The sequence below is a fragment of the Mycteria americana genome, chromosome 17 (assembly GCF_035582795.1).
Source record: "Mycteria americana isolate JAX WOST 10 ecotype Jacksonville Zoo and Gardens chromosome 17, USCA_MyAme_1.0, whole genome shotgun sequence".
In the NCBI taxonomy this organism is placed as follows: domain Eukaryota; kingdom Metazoa; phylum Chordata; class Aves; order Ciconiiformes; family Ciconiidae; genus Mycteria; species Mycteria americana.
This window is the reverse complement of record NC_134381.1, coordinates 10,019,624-10,038,713: the sequence shown is the minus strand read 5'-3', so window position 1 is coordinate 10,038,713 and position 19,090 is coordinate 10,019,624. Positions and strand designations below refer to the sequence as shown.

The 19,090-nt window shown below is 59.6% G+C and overlaps 1 protein-coding gene across 4 annotated transcripts in view; it reads right to left on the bottom strand.

The window, feature by feature from the left end:
- The window catches only part of RXRA (retinoid X receptor alpha), a 122,171-nt gene that overhangs the window by 68,179 nt on the left and 34,902 nt on the right, over positions 1-19,090 (bottom strand). Inside the window, exon 1 of one of the 4 annotated variants that reach the window (XM_075519509.1) lies at positions 6,368-6,382. The exons of the other annotated variants lie outside the window; for them this stretch is intronic. The gene's annotated coding sequence lies outside the window, so the exon portion shown is untranslated. Of the gene's footprint in view, positions 1-6,367; positions 6,383-19,090 lie in introns of those variants that run through there. 4 annotated transcript variants of the gene reach the window in all.

Below are 19,090 nucleotides of genomic sequence, written 5' to 3'. Positions count from 1 at the left end.
AGTTATGGCCAGAAGTTTTCAAGGTGCCTGATTTGTCCCAGGGGAAAGTCAGGCACAACCAAAATTCCCGCCTGACCCGACCGTGGTCCCTCTCCACGGCAGGTACCAGCTCCCAACGCTTCCCGGCAGCTCGTGAGCCACCAGCTTCAATCTCAGCAACGCGCTCACCCACTAACAGCCGTGTGTCACGCGAGGCCTGACCAGCTCCCAAACCTGGTTTTGGCTCAGAACAACTTGTCATCGTCCCTTCCATCCCAAAGCAGTGAAACCTCTCCCAAGCATCTCGCCCCCCCCACTCAGATGCTCTCATTTCCACGGATGCTCAGACCATATATTTATTTTCTGCGATTCTCTGCCCGAGACAGTATATCCATAGGTATTTTGCACCTGCAATCGCTCGACTGCGGGTCCTGCCCACCCCTCTGCCAGGCTCAGAGGGACCGTCCCTGCACAGGAGTCACCGTGTCCCCTGCAAGAGGGATCCCCAGGGGGATCTGCCTGTAGCATCGGGGTTCTGCTCCGATTACCATCACTCTCACGCCCTGTTTGCAGAGCAAGGAGCACAGGAGCAGGATGGGGGCAACCGGACAAAATCTGCCTGCAGGCTATAGGAGGCTTTATTTAAGAGGAATAAAAAAAAAACCCCCACCACTGTGATTATCTCGGGCCACTCTCCAGCTGCCACCCAGAGACAGACGGGGGGGGGGCATTTTTCAAGTGAATAAACAAAACCGAGCGGATGTGACATGCCAAGGCACAGGGACAGATTCCTCCTTTCTTCCTGGCCAGATAACCCCGTTATCGGCATGGCGGAGGGCACTAGGAAGGAGAAGAGGAAGGGAGGAAAACGGCAAATGTGGGCAAGCGGGGAAAAAATACCCAGTGGAGAAGCTGGCCGGAGGGAGCGCAGGAGCGAGGAGGCTGCATTCAGCGCCAGCCTATTCATCCCGCACGCTCCTGACTGCCAGGGCTGGGGATGAATGAGATTTACTGCCCATTAAAATAAAGCCCTTTCTGTAGTTTATAAACAATGTTGCCACTCAGTGGGAGGTTGGACATTTTAGTTCATTAAGCAGCAAATAATCTCTGTCACTTTTTATTTTTAAGTTTATTTACATGTAAGGGATTTTTTATTTTTTTTTTTACCCTTTCTTCCTCCTCCTCCTCCTCCTCCTGCTGTCCCCGCAGCTGCAGGCAGTGAGCTTGTGAGCCGCAGCACCGGCCGCTGCTGAGCTGGCACCGGCCGGCAGCAAAAGAGCGTACGTGCACACAGCCGAATGCGGCTCCGGACCCTGAGCTCGCTCCTCCTGTGGCCGTTGGCCAAACCACTAAAACAATCCTGTTTATCTATCAAAAATGGTCCTTATAGTAAAAATAAATTTGTTTCTGCCTAAAAACCATCTGTGGGCGAATGGGGTGTCGCAGCAGCACTGCTGGGGCACAGAGGGAGGCTCAGCAGCCGTCCCGGGAACCAAGGGCAGAATTGAGCCCTGGGGAAAAGCCAGAGACATCAGCAGTGACGGCCAGGTCCCACTCTGGCCTGGGACACCCCAGGGACAGGGACAGGGCTGCCAGCCAGCGTCCGAGACCCCGGTGCCAGGCAGGCGGGAGTGTGGCACATGGAGATGCCCAGCAGGAATGCAACCCAGACCGCTTGCCCCAGGCTCCTGGTTTAGCGAGCCAGTAGAAAACCTTTTCCCTTGGCATTACAATAATACCCCTGCACGTCTGCCTAGAAATGCCACCCCTGCCTGGGAGCCTTTGCTTGTGCAGGGAGACGCAGGGCAGCACCTTCTCGCAGGGGTGGAGGTGGCGTGCAAGGAATTGCGAGAGGGTGCACGGGGTGACAGAGCTCCAGCGAAAGCCTCGTGGCACCTCCAGCTGCACGTGGCTGCGAGCGCTGGCCCCCTTCCAGCAGCTGGCGGAGGCAGCGGGAGATGCCGCCGGCCAGCGCTCCCCAGCCCCTGGCTCCACACCAACACGTTGCCAGCAAACTCCTCCAGCAGCGGAGGGAAACCTGCGCGGCAGGCAGGATGCTGCCGGCTGCTGACACCGACTGTTCTTTGAGGCTACGGATGCTCGAGCCCTCTCTACCCTAAAAACACCCCGGTGCAGGGATGGCACCACGGTACAGGCGGGAGCTTCGGCCGAGGGGCTGTGGTCCCCTCTCCACCTCCAGCACCACGCAAGGTGCTGGGAAGGAACGAGGGCATCCGCGAGGGTCAGCACCCAATTTAGTCTCCAGCAGCCTGTAAAGATGCTGTGACGGTCTTTTGCAAGAGGATGTGAATTCCCTTCTCAGCTGAACTGCAGCCTGGGTCTGGGATACCCTCCTGAACCGTACTCCCACTGCAGTGCTAAGTGGCTCCCGCATCCTTCCCCGCTTCCTCCGGCAGACACCGCCGCGCTCGGCTAAACCCTGCCGTGACTCAGCCCCGGCACCGCCGAGGTTCCCTGGTGGGCAGAAGAAATCCCTCCTCGTGTTATCTAGATCCTAAAGCACTTGAGCAGACGGCGAATGTGCAAGCCATTATATCATTCACTCACTATCAAAAGCTCACACAGTGGCACTTAATTACAGCCCCGGAAGCGCAGGCTTCCTTAATAAATCAAAGAAATAAAGTCAGGGATGATGCACTGAACAGAGGGGGTGGGGTGGGGGGAATAAAGAGCTTACAGTTTCCCACTGTGTGTCCCCTTTAGATAACAGATGCTCTCTTCTTAACCTCTCGCTTCATCAGATCAGCTCCAGCTGTGTTTGGATCAAGTGCGCAGCCTGGCCCGCGTCCAGCCTGCCTGCTTCCCCGCTCCGGTGCCAGCTCCATCCCTGCGGCTGAAGGGCTGGCTGTGCCGGGGTGGCAGGGAGGAGGGGGGCCCCCGCCGAGCCAGGCCTGTTTCATTAAGCACATTTTACTCTACTCTTGCTTCCAGTAACCCAAACTCCTTCATAAGAGCATCTCTGGGACTCTCAAAGAGGGCTGAACACCGGTCCCAGCAGCACCCTGAGGACGCTCGCTCCCAGGAAGGGTGCGAGCAGCCTGGGAGCTGGTTGCGGCACAGGAGCGATGCACGGGGGACGTTTTCCCTTGCAACCCCTGCGAGCAGCCCACGCCAGCGTAACAGCCAGGAGACGACGCTCAGTAAACAGCTTCCAAAGGCCGTGCCGATAGCTCCGCATCATCTCGGCCATAAATCATGGGAGAAGCCCCCCGGGACGCCCTCCGCTCTCCGCCTCGGCGCACACCACCCACCTCCCTGTGTATTTGTAAGCGTCACCTCCTCCCTCCCGCCGGGGCGCAGCCCGCCACGGGAGCGCGGTGATGAACGGGGCTGCAACAGCATTAAAAGGAGATCCCTCACGGCAGAGCCCCGCCAGCCTCTGCCAGGGCTGGGCGTGAGCAGCCCCCCATGCCGGGCTCCCCCTCGCCCGGAGCCACTGCACCCGCACCCACCACCCCCAGCCTCCGGCGCGTACCCCCACGGGGAGGCAAGCGGTGCCGGAGGGCTGGCAGAGCCCAGGTCCTCTTACCTGCCTGCAAACGTGCCTCGCAGCCCAAGGACCTTAGCAGAGATAAAGCCTTTGAGAAATCCCACAGCTCCTAATCCCCTAATAGCACAAAAATAATGAAGCGTTATCTCATCAGGCCTTAACCCAGTAATTACCCAGGGGATGGCTTAATAAAGAAGGGATACCTTACCTGCCAAATACAGCCTAAGCCTGCCTGCTGTCCAGTTACACAACACAAGGCTGGGCACGGCGGCGTGTGCATCCTTCAGCCCTCCCGGACCAACCCAGGCAGGGACAGGGGAGCAGGAGCAGCCCTGTCCCCAGGGGGTCCGAAGGAGCCCAGATGCCCATGAGACCCTGCTTCCCTAGAGCAGGGGCCATCACTGCCCCAAACATCCTCCTGGACCCATCCGGGAGGAGGCAAGCCCTGCCTTGAGGAAAAGCTGTTTTGTCCCCAAACTCCCTCAAACGACCCCAAAATCTCAGCCGGCGCAGTGGCTCCGCGGAGGGAAGCACCAGCTCGCAGGCGTTCTGCACCGCCCTCCCCTCACCAGCTCGGCTGATGCCGTGCCACCGCCTCCACACACCCCACATCCTTCCTGCCAGCCCCCCCGGGCACAGCCCGATGCTCCAGCCATGACGCCTGGACAGCTGGGACAGGGGACGGCAGCGGGGAAGGCTCAGAGATGGGTTTAAACCCCATCCTGACAGCTCGACCTGCAGGTGCCCGGGGCACGTTTCTAGCCCATCCTGCAAGACAGACATCTCCTCGCCGTGATGGCCCAAATCACGAGCAGCTTCAGCAAATCTTAGCCAGGGCTCTGAGTCAGACCACGTGCCCTGCTCGGTTAACAGAGCTGGAGCGTGAAAAGTGAGCCGGTCGGAGGAGAGCGCTTGGGTTACAGCTCGGAGCAGCCACCGCGGGGACGGAGCGGGCTCTGACAGCTCCTGGCTGCTCCCTGGGCAGCGATATCTCCAGATCTTTTACAAATAAATATCATTGCTCATTATCTCGGCATTAAAGTTACATGCTGTGCGAGATGGGTACTGAGCTTTCTCTCGCTAATCTAAAACGGATGCCAGCGTTTCTATTATTAATCTCCCAGGTCGCGGGCTCCCTCCCCCTCTGCCATTGCCGGCTCTGCCACCGCCACCCCCTGTCCCCACGGGAGGAGAGGGGACGGTGGAGCAGCTCGACAGCCCCTCTGTGCTTGCTCACACGTGGCCCGGCGGCTTCGCTCCCCGGCTGAGCTACACTGCTCCTGGGGGGGTAAAACCTCCTCCGATGCCGGGACCGGGCGTTTCCTGAGGTTTGATTTCGCGGAACCTATTTCCACGTGCAGCCGCAGCGAAGACGAGCAAGTGGCAGTGGGGGCAGCGGCGGTTCCTCCCTCCGTGGCAGCACAGGGCACGAGGACCCGCGGAGCCAGGAGCGTCTGGCAGGGCTCGCATCGAGCCTTTGGCTCAAAAAGGCCAGTGTCTGCACGGTAGCTATCTGCTAAGCAAGGGCTACCAGCCCCAGGGAAGGTCTCACAGTGGGAAAATCATCTCACAGCATTGCCCTTCCACCTGGGCTTTCCACCAGGATCTGAAGTCTGGAGAGAGAGACAACCAAGATACGATGGACAGCCAAGACACAGACCCCTCCGGGGCACGGAGACGGCAAGCACAGCCAGGCAAGCTGCCCTGGAAACAGCTCCTGTCCCCAGCATGGCCCTGCCTTCCTCGTCCTCTGCAAAAAACCTCTCCGCACGAGCAAAACCAAGACCAAAACCTCTTGGTGCTTGTGTCCACCCCAAGCTAGAGCTGTTCAGGAGCAGCACACAGGCCTCGGCATCCCAATGTGCCGCGCTGACCGGCTGCTGGAAGGAACCGAGCCGGTTTGACTCCACACCCTGCCATATCCCGGGCTCCTGCTCCAGCGTGGCGTGGGGCTGAGCCGCTGCAGGATGTAGCCCGGCAGGGCAGAGCCAAGCACTGCCCTGCTGCCCACACACATCAGCATCTCCAGCAGCCACTTCCTCCAAAGCCAGAAGATACTGAGTCACCAGCACAGAGCTGCCTGCTCGTCCTCTCGCTCTCTGCAGCTGGAGGTACCGCGGGCACGTTTGCAATACAGGGCCCAGCAGCAGCAGCTTCAGGACAGGGACGGATGTCGCGGCCGCCAGCCCCCAGTCCACCCTGGGGTAAACGCAGCCCTTCCTGCAGCCCGGCACCAATCCACACCGTGCCTCATCTCTAGTGGGCTTTAATCACAGTGATGGGTATCGTGGTTTGACGTCGGTTCGCTCAGAGGAAGGAGAAAGCGGTGGAAGAGCTGAGCACTGGCGCTGACTGAGGGTAAGCCCAGCCCGCCGTGGAGCGGGGATGGTTTAGCAGACCCCCAGGAGATCGGCTGGTCCCGGCTGCCTACAGCACGCAGCAGCCCCGATGCCCAGACAAGGCCCACTGGATGTCAGCCTTCTATACAGAAAGTCCCAAAAAGTCCCCAAAGTGCCAATACAGAAAGGTTCCCTCCCCACATCACACACAGAGGGACCAGGGGAGAAATCAAAGCAGCTTTTCCCATTTCCCCAGGAGGAGCGGGCCAGCTTTGCAGGGGGCGAATGGCGTCAGTGCCTGGGGCATCCACCCTGTCCCCACTCCAAGCACCACGAAATCGTCCACCAGAGCCCCGAGACACGGCGAGGTGACACCACCCATCAGCACTACACCTCCTGCCCCAGGCGGGCTCCCCTCCCTTCACTTCTCCTTTTTAAGAGAACGATTAAACTTTAGCCTTTTTATCATCCATACCAGACCCCGACCGCAGGGTTGCTGCATCCTCCCCGGCTCCCAACCCCTCCCGTTACATCTTACCCGTGAGAGGGGGGTGACCCCCAGCCGGATTACCGCAGTCCCTGCAGGATGAGGGTGCCTCTCACTCGCCAAGGGGGGACGTCTGCCCGCGGCCCCTGACGTCACGCAGCCCGCGTCGGGAAATGAACACAGATTTCGACATCCTCCGGTTCATCAGCTGCTCGTTTCAACATCCCCACGGTAAACCCTCAAAAAAAGCACACCCTGTCACTCCCTCACAATCTTCCTTCTGCTAACTCAGCTTCATCCAGAAGAGTATTTGTCACCTCCAAATAAATATTTATTAACCAAATTGCAGGTGTCTGGGTCTTCCCACCTCCTCTGCTTTCAGCTGTGCTGACACCAGAGCTCTGCCGAGCACCCAGATGTCAACTGGTAACAGCTCCGGGAGCGTTCCTGCCGCCTCCTTTGAGCCTGGCATTCAAATAACTTTTCAAATCTTCCCACTAACCTCAGCGGGAACAGCCTGGTTAAGAGACATCTCAGAGCAAGCGGATGCGGAGGGTGAAGGATGAAAAAGCGGTGGTGGGAGGGAGCCTTCCTCAGGCTTCTCCTCTCTGTAAAGTCCTGGACAGACAGAGAGGAATGCGGAGTCCAAAGCCAAGGGCCAGTCCCACAGGACAGACCCTCCCCAGCCCAGCTACTGCAGGTGTGGAAAAAAGACCTTCTGGGCGAGATCATCTCCTTTGTGCTTTGCACCACATCCAGAAATTCTTGGTGTCCTCTGCGTCCCCTGGGCAAAGCTCCTTGGAGGGAAAGACTCCCAGTACTGGAGCATCCTCTGCCAGCTCAGGGGCTTAAAGAAACGTCTACAACCCACCAGCACATTGGACTTCTTGGCTTTGGAAATGTAACCCCAGGTCCCAGAGTCCAGAGCTGCACAGGAGACGAGGGGGACACCCAGGGGACACAGCTCCTCGTGCCAAGCCGGGGGGGTCCATCTCTAAGAGAAGCTCATCCAGGAGACCCAGGCCAGGGCAGACCACTGCTGCGCTCACGTGCACCTCGTGGAGGAAGACATGGAAGAAGATGGGGCAGCAAGAGGCACAAGGGGAGGTGCAGCCAACACCTTCCTGAAGTCCCAGGACCCGCAAGAGCACCTGTGGTTTAAATATGGGGGTGAGCTCTGCGCCCCAACACGGCTCCAAATTTGTAAGAACTGGGAAAGCGAAGCCAGGAATAGCTGCAAATGGCGCTGGTTCCCCCAGCAGTGACCTGGGAGAGGCCGGCCTGCAGCCCTGGCAAGGGGGGATCTGATGGCCTCGTCCCACGCTGCCGCAGGAGAGAAGAGCCTCGCCAGAGCAGACGCACAGGCTGGCACGGCTGGCTGGTATTGACTGCTGACGAGCCCGGGCCGGCAGCGGCCGGGGTGGTGCAGAGCCAGCCAGGCGTGTGCAGGCTCCGTGCGATGGGAAACCAGCCTGGAGGGGGGCTGCAGGGTGATGCTGGTGCTGGGTGAGGCCCCGGAGACCAGGAGAGAGCTGCATGGAGCGGGGCTGCACCCCCGCAACGAGCCACTGCGGCTCTTTGCTCCCCGGAGCATCACATTCACCCAACGCCAAAGCGAGAACAAATTAAGCGCAGAGAGCCAAAGGGAGAGGTGAGGGAGGGCGGGGTGCACGCCGCAGATGGCTCCAGCCCAAGGAAAATGCCCTGGAATTCATATAAAAGCTGCAGGATTTAATTATCAACTTGCTTTATGGGGCAGGGATGTGCTGGGAGCCTGTCCCTCTCCCCCGGTTCTCCCTTTCACCAGGCTGGACGTTGCCTCCCGGTGCCGCTGGCTGGGGTTGGGGTTGCAAAGGGAGCCAGAGGTTGCAACACCCTGAGGATTCCCCCAGCTGGCCTCTGCCTTACCGAGACAGGAGGAAAAAAATTAATTTGAGGGCATTTGATTTTCACTGAGTCTCTGGGCAGAGCCCAAGGTCCCTGGTTAAACCAACGGGGCTGTATTTGCCCATTCAGGCTGTATTTGCCCGTTAACTTGCCAAGTAGGTACCAGGACCCTCATTCAGTAGGAGGGCTGGGAATCCAGGGTCTCCTTGCTGCTTCTGACCCAGGTTTCCTGCCCAATTTCTCGGGGGCCGTGCACCCCCCATCGCTGGGAGCACAGAGCCAGCCAGCCCCGTGTCCGCGCAGGCAGGCGGCAGCTCAGCCTGCTCTGCGCAGAGGACAGGGAAGAGGCCGTTCGCCTGCCGAGCGATGTGCCGCCCGATTCTGCACCCAAACGAAAGTAAGAGCCACCTGCCGTGATAGTTCATCTGGAGTAATGGTGGGACACATCTAAAAATACTCTTGAAAAGAGAGTTTCCTCATCCTGCCTGCTCCGCGGTGGTACAGGACCAAGCGATGGGTTTGCCAGCCGCCCTCCCCATCCCATCTCACCCTCCCTGGCAACATAGAAATGGGGGAAAAAAGAGGGGAAAATAGAAGAGAGTCCAAAAACAGACTAGCTGCAGCCCAGGGCACTTCGGCTGTGGGAATGGAAACCTTCCCAACAGGGATCCCTGGCACCCCAGAGCCCCAGCTGACAGACAACGGGAACCACAAGAAAAGGGAAAGCACAAACCGGAGATTTAGTGCTCCACCGCGACGGGGGAGATGCTCGTGCCAAGGTCAGCGTGCAGAAAGGGCGCGAGGGTCCCTGTCCCCTCTGGGGACAGCCCAAGGCCACCTTGCCTCCCTTGAGGCACAAAGCAAAGGGATTTAGGCACCTCGAATGTCCTTGGGGACACGGCTGGGCTCCTCTCCAGCACAGCCTCCCACCCAGGGTGACAATAAATCCGAGACTGGGAAACGCTCAGACGCTGCCGCAGACACGGGGAGCGTTTTAACAGCCCGGCGTTTAACCTCCATCCCTCGTCACCGCTGTCACCGCGTCCCCTTCCTCCCTCCCACCTCTTTCGAATTAGCAGCCATCGACCTCCTCCCCCCGCGGAGCTGACATTAATCCGGCAATGTTTGTTTAACAACAGCTCCCATTGATCTGTAGCCTGATCCCCCAAGTCAATACAGGCTTTCGCCAGGGTCTGGAGTGCAGGATCCGGCTCCAGAGTGGCCCGTCAAGCTAAAACGGCTGCGCGGGCTGATAGGATCAGATGCTGTCAGTGCTGCTCTGGGACCCATTAGCTTTAATTAGCTGATGATGCTGTAGAGGCCACATAAAACAATGAAGGGGATTGATCCCTCGTGTAACACTATTGACAGTGGAGCTGCATCTGGGATCAGTTTGGTGCCGGATGCATCTGTAGGGTCTATAAAACCGAGGGCTGTTTTCTTTTTCTTTGGTTTTTTTGGTTTTTTTTTCTTTAATTTTAAAATCCTATAATGGTAAACCTGCCAGTTTAAAGGCAAGAACAAAAAAAAAAAAAAAAAAGAAGCCAAAAGTCAACTGCAGGGAACCCTCTCCGATTCCCATTGATGATAAGTTAGGGCACATTTAACCACTTCCACCACCCCTCCCTGCTAAAGACCCTCGGGTGGACTGCACACGCCGCTCATTAAGGCACGCAAGCCTGCTTCCAGGTCACTGTCATTACCCCTGTTTCAAAAACAAGACACCAGCTTTCTCCGTGTCCTTTGCTTGGAAGCGCGCATCAGCCCCTGAAACCCCCTGCTTTCTGCAAAGCCTTTCCCCTCTGCGCAGCGTCACCCATCACGCCTGCAGCGAGGGACCAGGGGAACACCAGGAATACGCTGCGCCAAGGAGGGAACCCAAAAACACCGGGATGCTCCAGGGAGCTCTTTCATTTTCATCCCCTCTGCTGCAATCGTCTGCCTGAGCATCTCCGTGTGCCCCCCACATGCAGCGGGGATTTCCCCCGAGGGACTGACGTGCTGACAGCCAAATGCCTTTATGCCCCAGGTACCCCCTTACGTATGAAGAAATCCCGGTGAGATAAACCCACAGCATTAGAAGCAAGCACAGCCCTGGCTCTCAGCGCCGGGAGCACCTCTCCGAACACCTCCCAGCAGCACCAGGGAATCACACAGGTTTCAGCCCCTGGAGCTCTCCTCTTTAACCCCCAGCATTTAGCAGACGGAGCACCACATCCCTACCGTGCTGCAGCCCACGGATGCGGGTTTTGCCAGCTCAGAAACAGGGCCAGGAGCTGAAAACTCCCCTGAGCCGGCAGGGAGTCCCTGCAAAGCACGCAAAGAGGAGGATTTACATCGCATTTCTCCCCACTGCCTCCCAGCAGGCAGCAAGAGCTGAGGACCACAGCAGAGCATCCCTGCCCGCAGCAGCTCCTGCCTGCAGAGATCATCCCTTGGGGGTCCTGGAAGCCATCTCTCCCCATCATCCCCATGGCAGCTATGAAAGCTCCCTCAAAACTCCCAGAAAAGGGAAGGCAGATAAAACTCAGCCCCGAAGCCCTGCGGGGAAGGCAGCCGGAAGCCTGAGCGCAGCGGCAGGCAGGGTGGCGAGCAGGCAGGGCAGCAGGCAGGGCAGCAGGCAGGGCAGCAGGCAGGGCGGCGGGAACGAGCGTGCCGGGGGGAGCGCATGCCAGCCGCCCGGCTCTGACGGCTGACACTCTGGCGTAACACTTTCCAGATGTGGCTGGAGGAAGACAGAAGCAGAGCTGTTCCCTGCTGAGGAAGCTGGAAACGGTCGGAGATAATGTGGAATTCCTGAACGGGAGCCAGCGCCGGCCGGGGCCAGGGCGCAGGGACAGCCAGGGAGAGGCAGCGCGCCGGGGCCGATACAAAACTCCTCTCTCTTTTGTGTGTGTGTGTTTTATTTCGGGAACTCTGCATGTAAAAGCCCTTAATTTATACGCTGTGTGGGTTGACGGCTGTACCCAACAAATGGAACATTTTCTCCATACCCTTGTGTGTGTGATAAACAGCCGCTGCGGAGAGGCAGGGAACAGAGCCTTTTTCTTCACCGTGATAAATACGCTCCCAGCAGCTCCGCGTTTCTTGGCTTGGAGATTATTATTTTTTCCTCCTTGCCGAAGGGGGAGGCCTCGGCCCCCTCGCCAGGTACTCTGCGCAGCACCAGGCAGGCGAGCGGGGCGGTCGCTGCCGCTGGTCCCTGCCTGCGCTGCCTGCCTCGCCTTGCGACCTCCTCCTCCCCGAGCAGCGCTGAAGCTGACTAATAACGGAGGAGGCGAGGCCAAAAGCAGCAGGGAGAAGTCCCTGCCCCACACCGGGCGTAGATGGGCACCTATCTGCTCCCGTCCCTCTGCAGCTCCCTGGCTAGGGTGCTTTATAGGAGGCACCTCGGTGCCAGGGTGCTATAGGAACCACCCTGTGTAGGGTACTATAGGAGACACCCCCTTGCACGCCTCTCTCACCCCCTGGGTGCTGCAGGTGCTACTGTAACACAGGTTTTGGAAAGGGTGCTGCTTCAACAAGGGAGGGAGGGAGCAACGCAGGGGTCACCACAGAAATCCCCATCCAGCATCACCCAGAAGGGGAACCCAGAGAGGGCAAGTGGGGAGCAGAGGGCGATGGGGTACGCAGCTTCAGCAAACCCCCAACCTCCAGACAGGCATCCCGTATCCGCTGGGCAACCTGCGACAACGCACCCAGCCCCTCAAGCGAGCCCCCCCCCCCCCCGACTGCTCCGGCTGCCCCAGCCCCGCCAGCGGCGCTGCGGCCGTCCCAAACCTCACCGCACGGCAGGGCCCAGCGCCGGGCAGCTCGCCAGCAGCAGCCCACCCGGCCACGCCAGCAAGTGGCTTCATGGTCCTCCAGCACCCTGTCACCCAGCAAGCCGGGGTGCAGACCACCCGGCGACTGCCCTGGCACCGTAAAATCTATCGTTTTGCATCTATTATGCAAACTAATATAGAATAAATATCTATATTATCCCTGTGCGTGCACATTGCATACATAACATGACATACGTTCCTCTTCAGTAGATTAAAATGCGGAGACATTTGGGGTGCCCTGTGCAAGGGGGGTAACGTTCCCCATCACACCGAGCCACCCTGGCCACGGCAAACTTGGGAAGCCACCGGGCAGGAGCACGAAGCACCCGCGCAGCCGCCGCTGCCAGCAGGGATCTGCAGCAGAGCCGCTTCCTCCGCTGCCCGTGTATTTGCACAGCCGGTCCTGACGGGAGTCCAGTTAAGCTGGCGATAATGGACTTGCAGCGGGTTAAAACGGATGTTTGCTGTGAGCAAAAAAAAAAGGACCCGAAGCCAGAGACGAGGCCAAAGTCAGGAAATTTGCCTCCAAGTCAGCCATGCCCCAGGATATCAGCACTCCCGTGCAAAAAAAACCCAGAATCACAGTCAGTTTTGCGAAACGAAGCTCTGGCCTGGCTGCAGCGAACAAGTGTGGGGGCCCCTGGTGCACCCCAAGCTGGCTGCCATGTTCAGCAGGACAGCCACCGCGTACATCCCTCGGGGGTGCTCCGGGGTGCACCGGGTCCCCAGTAGCCAAAATCTGCTTCTTTGTGCCACCATGACCTGGGGACCCGCCGAGGTTGCTGCAGCCAACACTCAGGCGCCCAAGCCAAGGTTCCAGCTGGCAGAACGGAACTCAGCCCCTTTTCCTCCTGCGTCCCAGGAGGTGCCAGCGCCGGGGCACAGGCACGGTGGCACCTGCGGCCATGCCGAGCTGCTCCCTCGGGGCCACTCGCGCCCATTTTGTCCCCAAACTCTGGCCGGTTCCTGGGTGAAATGAACTTCAGAGAGCTGAAGCCCAGGATGAGAAAACTGGCCTTTCATCCAAAATCAGGGGGGTTTGTCCCATTTCTGGCCGAGGCAGATATCTCAGAAAAAGTTTCCTGTGGTATTTCAACACCTTCTTTTCTCAGATGGAGCCATCTGAGAACAGCTTCCAGGGCCATCAACAGGCTTTGGAGCAAGCCCAAGAGAAGAACAACCACAGGGAACTGGGAGGGTTTCTTGGAGCATCACACGGGGGTTTGGCTCGGCTGGCACGTGGGGCAGAGACGGGGCTGGCGCAGGCACGGGCGACGTGGGGCTGGGGCAGAGGTTGCAGTGGCAAAGCACCGACAAGTTCGTCCGGGAACCCTGCAAATGCCTCCGTGTTGGCAGCCTGCAGAAATTCGGGGTATCCCAAACGGGCTGACAGCTATTCCCATTTGTAATCCAGCTGATGGGGCGTTCAGGCATCCGTCGGTCCGGCAGCTTGGTATATTAAATGTTTCCAAAAAAAGGGGGTGTTGCTTCAGGCAGCATGCAGGAAGGCACAAACATGCCACATGCCTTGGGTGCAGCTCTGGGGAGACCTCGGCGTTGCTGTTTTGCCACCCGTTTTCTTACAGCATTGCTAATATTCCCCGGGCATCTGCGGGAACGGGATGGCTCAAGGGACCATGAAGAGGCTGGGGCATGTTTCAGCTCAAGGGATGCTTCAGGGTCCTTCCAGACAAGCAGCTGGCGGTGCTCCGGTCCAAAACCCCTCCGGTGATGCCTGGGTGATGGTTGAGGGGTCTCCTGCACGCTCCAAGAGGACGGGCATTTCTGCAGTGCTCCCCCCAGGCGATGCCCAGCCCGTCCCCCCGTCGTGGCAGAAAGTCAAGATGGAATAGGCTAAAGAAGGCAAATCCCCCCCCTCCGTTGTCTCCTAAAACGTCCCCTTGGTGACCATGCAGGGGCTGCAGCTTTCACCGCAGTCGGTGACACCAAAACATCCCCCAAGGAGATGTTCTCTTCGGAGAGCTGGAGCCGAGCCAGCGGGGAGCCCCCGGGAAGCAGCCTGGGAAAAGGGAGCAGCTCCTGCCAGCCACCCCTGCCCTTCCCACCCCAGGCACCCAGGGACCTGCACACTGACACCTACACCCTGCCCCGTGCACAGACCCAGCGCCCTGCTCCCCGTCACCGCGAGGCATAGCAGCACCCTCCCCCGGGGTGAGCAGCACCCACCGCCGAGACCTCCCCAGCTGCTCCGGGGATGCCCAACCTGAATGTATCTTCCACGCCAGTTACACCTGCATTTCCTGAAGGGACAGGCGACGGGGAACCGCTGCTCCTCCGCGGGTGGCTCCGGCATCAGCCACCCCCCCCAGCAGCGGCAGCTCCCCCCCACTGCTCCCTCCCGCCCTCCCCTTCTCCCCCCCCCGTGATTTTCTCCCTCTGCTTGGAGAAGCGGGTGGGTGGGCAGGGGTGGCGGGGCGAGGGGGAGGCTAATGAGCAGTGCCACCGGCAGAGGTTACCATTAATGATTTTCCCAACAGATCACACCGCTCCCCTTTTAACCTCTGTTAGCGAGCCGAAGTCCTTGAATTATACAGGCCAGTGCACCCACCCCGCCTCCCTCCAGCTCTGCCCGCAAAACCCCTGAGGCTGGCCGAGCCCCCCGCGCCCCAGCAGCCTCCCGCAGGAACGCCAGCCCAGCCTCGCAGCCCAGCCGCTGCCACCGCCGGCATCCCGAGACGGCGAAAGGCAGCAAAGCTGATGCTGATGGGCATGAAGGTCAGCGGAGAGGGAAGGTCATCGCTGGCGGTGGAGCCGGCCGCCCCGCGGGCAGCAGCGACTGCCGTGTGCCCGCTCCCCCGGCGCATCCCTTCCCAAAGTCCGTCCTGGGGGTCGGCTTGAGCAGAGCTCTCTCCACACACAAATAAACCCTGTAGATGCATCATTGGGGGAACACGAGAGAAAAGCAAACCCACGTCTGTATTTACCCTGAACGGCACTGCTGGTACCTTCGCGTCCCACCTCTCCCCTTCCCTGCTGTCATTTCTACCACGAAAGCCAAAAAAGTCGGTCGGCCCCTGCTCTCCCGCCTCTCTCCAGGGAAAGCGTGGGGCTCTGGCAAGCTCCCGGTGCAACGGGAGGAACAGGGCTGCTGTTTGCCACAGCGGGGTGTGATTCGGGACGGTTCAGTTCACAGGGATGCACCTAGCACGGGCAGCGACCCTTCCAGCCAGCCACAGCCATCCCATTCCTGTTTCACTCCTGGGGGAAACTGAGGCACAGAGGGACCCCACCAGGGCTGAAGAATTGCCGAAGACTGCCCCACGTTACGGCACTGCCCTTTCTCCCCACTGCAAAACCCACCCCTGGGCGGCTGCAGCCGCCCCCTTAGCAGCGTGAGCCGGCGCTGCAGAGCCCAGCGAGAAGAGCCACGTCCCCCGGCGCTGCCCCCTGAGCAGCCGCGGAGAGGCCAGCGCCGTGCCCGCGTCTCTCCTCTGCTTTCCCGCTTGTTTCTGTCTGCACTCTGCAAAGAGAGGGTGCGACGCTCATGCGCGCCTTGCGGCCCGTGGCCCTGCCCGCCTGGCTGCGTGCGTGCACGCACGCGTGCAAAAAAGCCACCCGTAATCTCCTTTACATCTGCTGTTCCTAGCGCATCCTCACGTGAGCGACCCGTCATCTACCGAACACAGGAGGAATAATGCAAATTCACGGCCTCGGTTCCCCGCCGCTGCCCATCTGCGCTCCACGCAGCACAGGTCAGGGTGCACGCGCGCTCCGAGGGGGACACGACTCCTTCCCAGCCCTGCTCCGTGACTCGAGGCTTGCATGGCGGCCGCGGGGTTTGCAGAGAAGCAGAGGCCATGGCCAAGCAGGAGCTGGCTGGATGGGAGAGAGGAAACCCACATCTCCAGGGACACAGGGGTGGGACACAAGGATGGGAAGAAGCCCACATCCCGGGCGGGCTGGGCGTCCATAAGCCCCAGCCTCGATGCTCTGCCTCCCTGCTTCCCCATCTTTAGGCAGGGGGTTCACCCTCTCCCCTCCCACCTCGAGGGAACACAGCCCCTGAGGAGCAGGACAAACCCACCGCCTGTCCCATCCCTCCTCTGACACCTCCTCCCAGCCGGCGCGCGAGCGACAGGGGCTCCAGCCGAGCGGCTGTCGCTTGTGATTTGTGGCGTTAATATTTCAGGGGAGGGGTGGGAAGGGGTGACAACGGCCGGGGAGAGCCAGCTCTTGGAAGTCAGCTAGCAGGGCTATAGCTGAAGGCAAAGCAATAACACTGATGGATCTGAGGACCTGGGGTGGCAGAGGCTGGAGGAGGAGGAAAGGAGAGAAGAAAGCAGACGAGGAAGGGTGACAAACAGCAAAAATACATTCTGCCTTTACATGAGGTTGCCATGAGCTTCTTGCAGCCGTTTCATCCATTAGCCCTATCCCGCAGCAGGGAGGGAGCATCATGCCATCCCAGAACGGGACCGGGGCTGGCAGGAGAGCCAGGCAGCAACGGGACGAGGCGAGGGGCCCCGCTGCTCCCCGAGGGGCTGCACAGCCACCGTGCTGGGCTGGATCCCCAGCGCTGGGAGCGTTTCCCTGCCGGCCGCTCCGCTGCCGGAGGGTGCCAGCAGCCGCCAAAGCTGCACCCATCCCTCCCACACACCCTCGGACATCTTCCTGAGCCTCTTCTTGCTGCCAGGGGAAGCCACGCTTCAGCCAGCCCCACTGCCCCCGGCCCCAATCATGTCACGACGGCCCCGAAAACGCCCCGACAGCCCCAGCCCCCTCCGAGCCGGCAGTGGACAGACCCGACAGCCGGGGCTCTTTTTAAGACCTGCGACACTTGAGAGGCTTAACGACAAGAATATCTCGATTATCCACATCCAGAGCCCATCCAGAGCCCTGCTGCTCTCAAGCAGCTTAAAGGATGGGAATTACCAGCGGGGGCACCCGAGACCCCTCCGCCGCATCGCTGCCGTCACCGCCCCTGGCTCCCCCAGCCCCGCTGGTGCCTCTCCTTCCAAGGGATGACAAATATCCACATAATCCCCCCCCAGTCGCCACGCCAGTCTCCTCCCCGGCACTTTTCACACCTTCCATCAGCACTGAGGCATGTGCGACTGGCAACAGGCCACAGCCGGGCCCGCCGCGGCGCGGAGACAGTAACATTTTGCTGGGAAAAGGGCAATTTAATTATCTTGTCTTCTGTTTCATGACAACACAGGAACGTGCTGCTCAGACACAGAAAGCGCAGTGCAGGCAAACGGCATCACGGATGGCATTGGCAACCCTGCCCGGCGCTGCCCGGAGGTGGGACCTCGCTTCCCGGCTTTCTGCCAGCGGCAAAAAGGGGCCGGGAAAGGCGAGCACACGGAAACGACGGGGTTAAAGCAAAGCCCCAAACCTCCAGATTTTTCAATAGCCCAAAGATGCAGGAAAAAATGTTTTTGTTGTCCAGCTGCAATGCTTCTTCCGAGCTCAAAGCAAGCGCCATCTCTCATCTGGGGGCTGTTTGGCCAGCGCGGGTCTATTTTTACAAGGAAAACGGTATTTTGAAGGAGAAGGTTGATCAGAAAAGGAAGAAGTATTAAAAATACTGCAGTCCTCTTTTGGGAGATCAAGCTATTCACTGAATCCAGCCAGACTTCACAAACCGTGTCTGACCTTCCAAAGCACCACTTACCAGAAAATTTACTATTAAAATATACTAAATAATAGAAAATATATTAAAATCCACCCCTTAACTCCGTTCTAGCCACAGACAAGGGGCGAAGGCAGGAGTGCGGTGTCTGCCCTGCTGGGTGGGTTGCAGCCGGGCCCATGCAGCGAGGCAGCGCTGCCCTGCTCCGTTCCCCTGGGGCCACGGGGGACGGGGACAGGGGACGGTGCCGGCAGCAGCTCCGGTACCACGCGGCGGGCAGGAGAGCGCCGGGGATGCTGGTCCTGCCCGGCTGAAGCCCTGCAGTGGCTGCACGGGCAGCACGTGTGTCGCGGCGTTTGTTGTGACAGCGGCTCCATTAGCACCGAGGAGCCAAACCGCCTTCCCAAGGACGTGGCACAGACACCCTAATTAGTTAATTATACTTGTTGGCTGGGAGAGAGCAGGTGCAAGAGGATGGAGGGGGAGCAGGAGTGTCGGTGCAGGATGACGGCAGCCCGAGCACCGGGGCAGCTGCACCGAGGGACGGCCTGACCGCCCGGCTCAGAGGCAGGGTAGGAGGATGGAGAGCAGCAGGAGAGCCCGGCTGCGTGAGGCACAGCTCCTCCTTGCTCCTCCGGCTGAGCAAGCTCCTTCCAAGATCCCCAAGTGCCGCTGCCGCTTGCAGGGCGAGAGCTGCAGTGACAGTAAATAAGCGTGAGAGGGAAGAAAGGGACTTTCCAGATAGGAAAGTTGTCTTCCCGTCACAGGGGGGGGAGAAGGAGAAAACAGATTTGTGTGGGGCACACAAATGGGGCAGGTGGTGTGCCGGCTCAGTCGGGGAGCGCTGCCTCGGTCCCTACAGCAATGCCGCAGCCACCCAAAATCCCCGGCACTAGGAAGTTCCCACGCCCCGGTGCAAACCCAGTGACGAACCCAGTGATGAGCTGGCGTGCCCTGCGACACGGGAAACGACCTGGCAGCCTGGCTTACAAACAGGTGACAAAGCAGCGAGCTTTCTGCCCACCCAGGAGGGTTGGTGGCAGTGGCGGTGGCGGCACCTTGGGGACGCCAGTCCTGCTTCCGACGGGCTTGTGCACTGCAGAGCCCTTGCAATGCAGGAGAGCCCCGGGAGCTTTCCTCCACGGTCCCCTTAAGAAGCAATTTGCACTCTCACAGGTCCTCCGGATTTAATTTTCACTCCCTTCCCCACATCCAGGAGCAGCGCGCTCAGAGGCTCCCGGCCCCGCAGCTGCACGCAGCCCCTCGCCGCAGGTCGGGAGCAATAACAGATTGCAGAGCCGCTTCGGAAGTACCTGATGCGACAGAGGAGGCCCTATAGCGAATGCCTGACACCAGGCTGGGTGACAAAAGGCATTTCTCTCCTCGGAGAAATCTGTTCCCCCGTGCCTGTTGGGGAGCAGCCAGGGCTCTGTTTTTTGCAGCGCCAGCTAGCCTTGCATCAGCTCA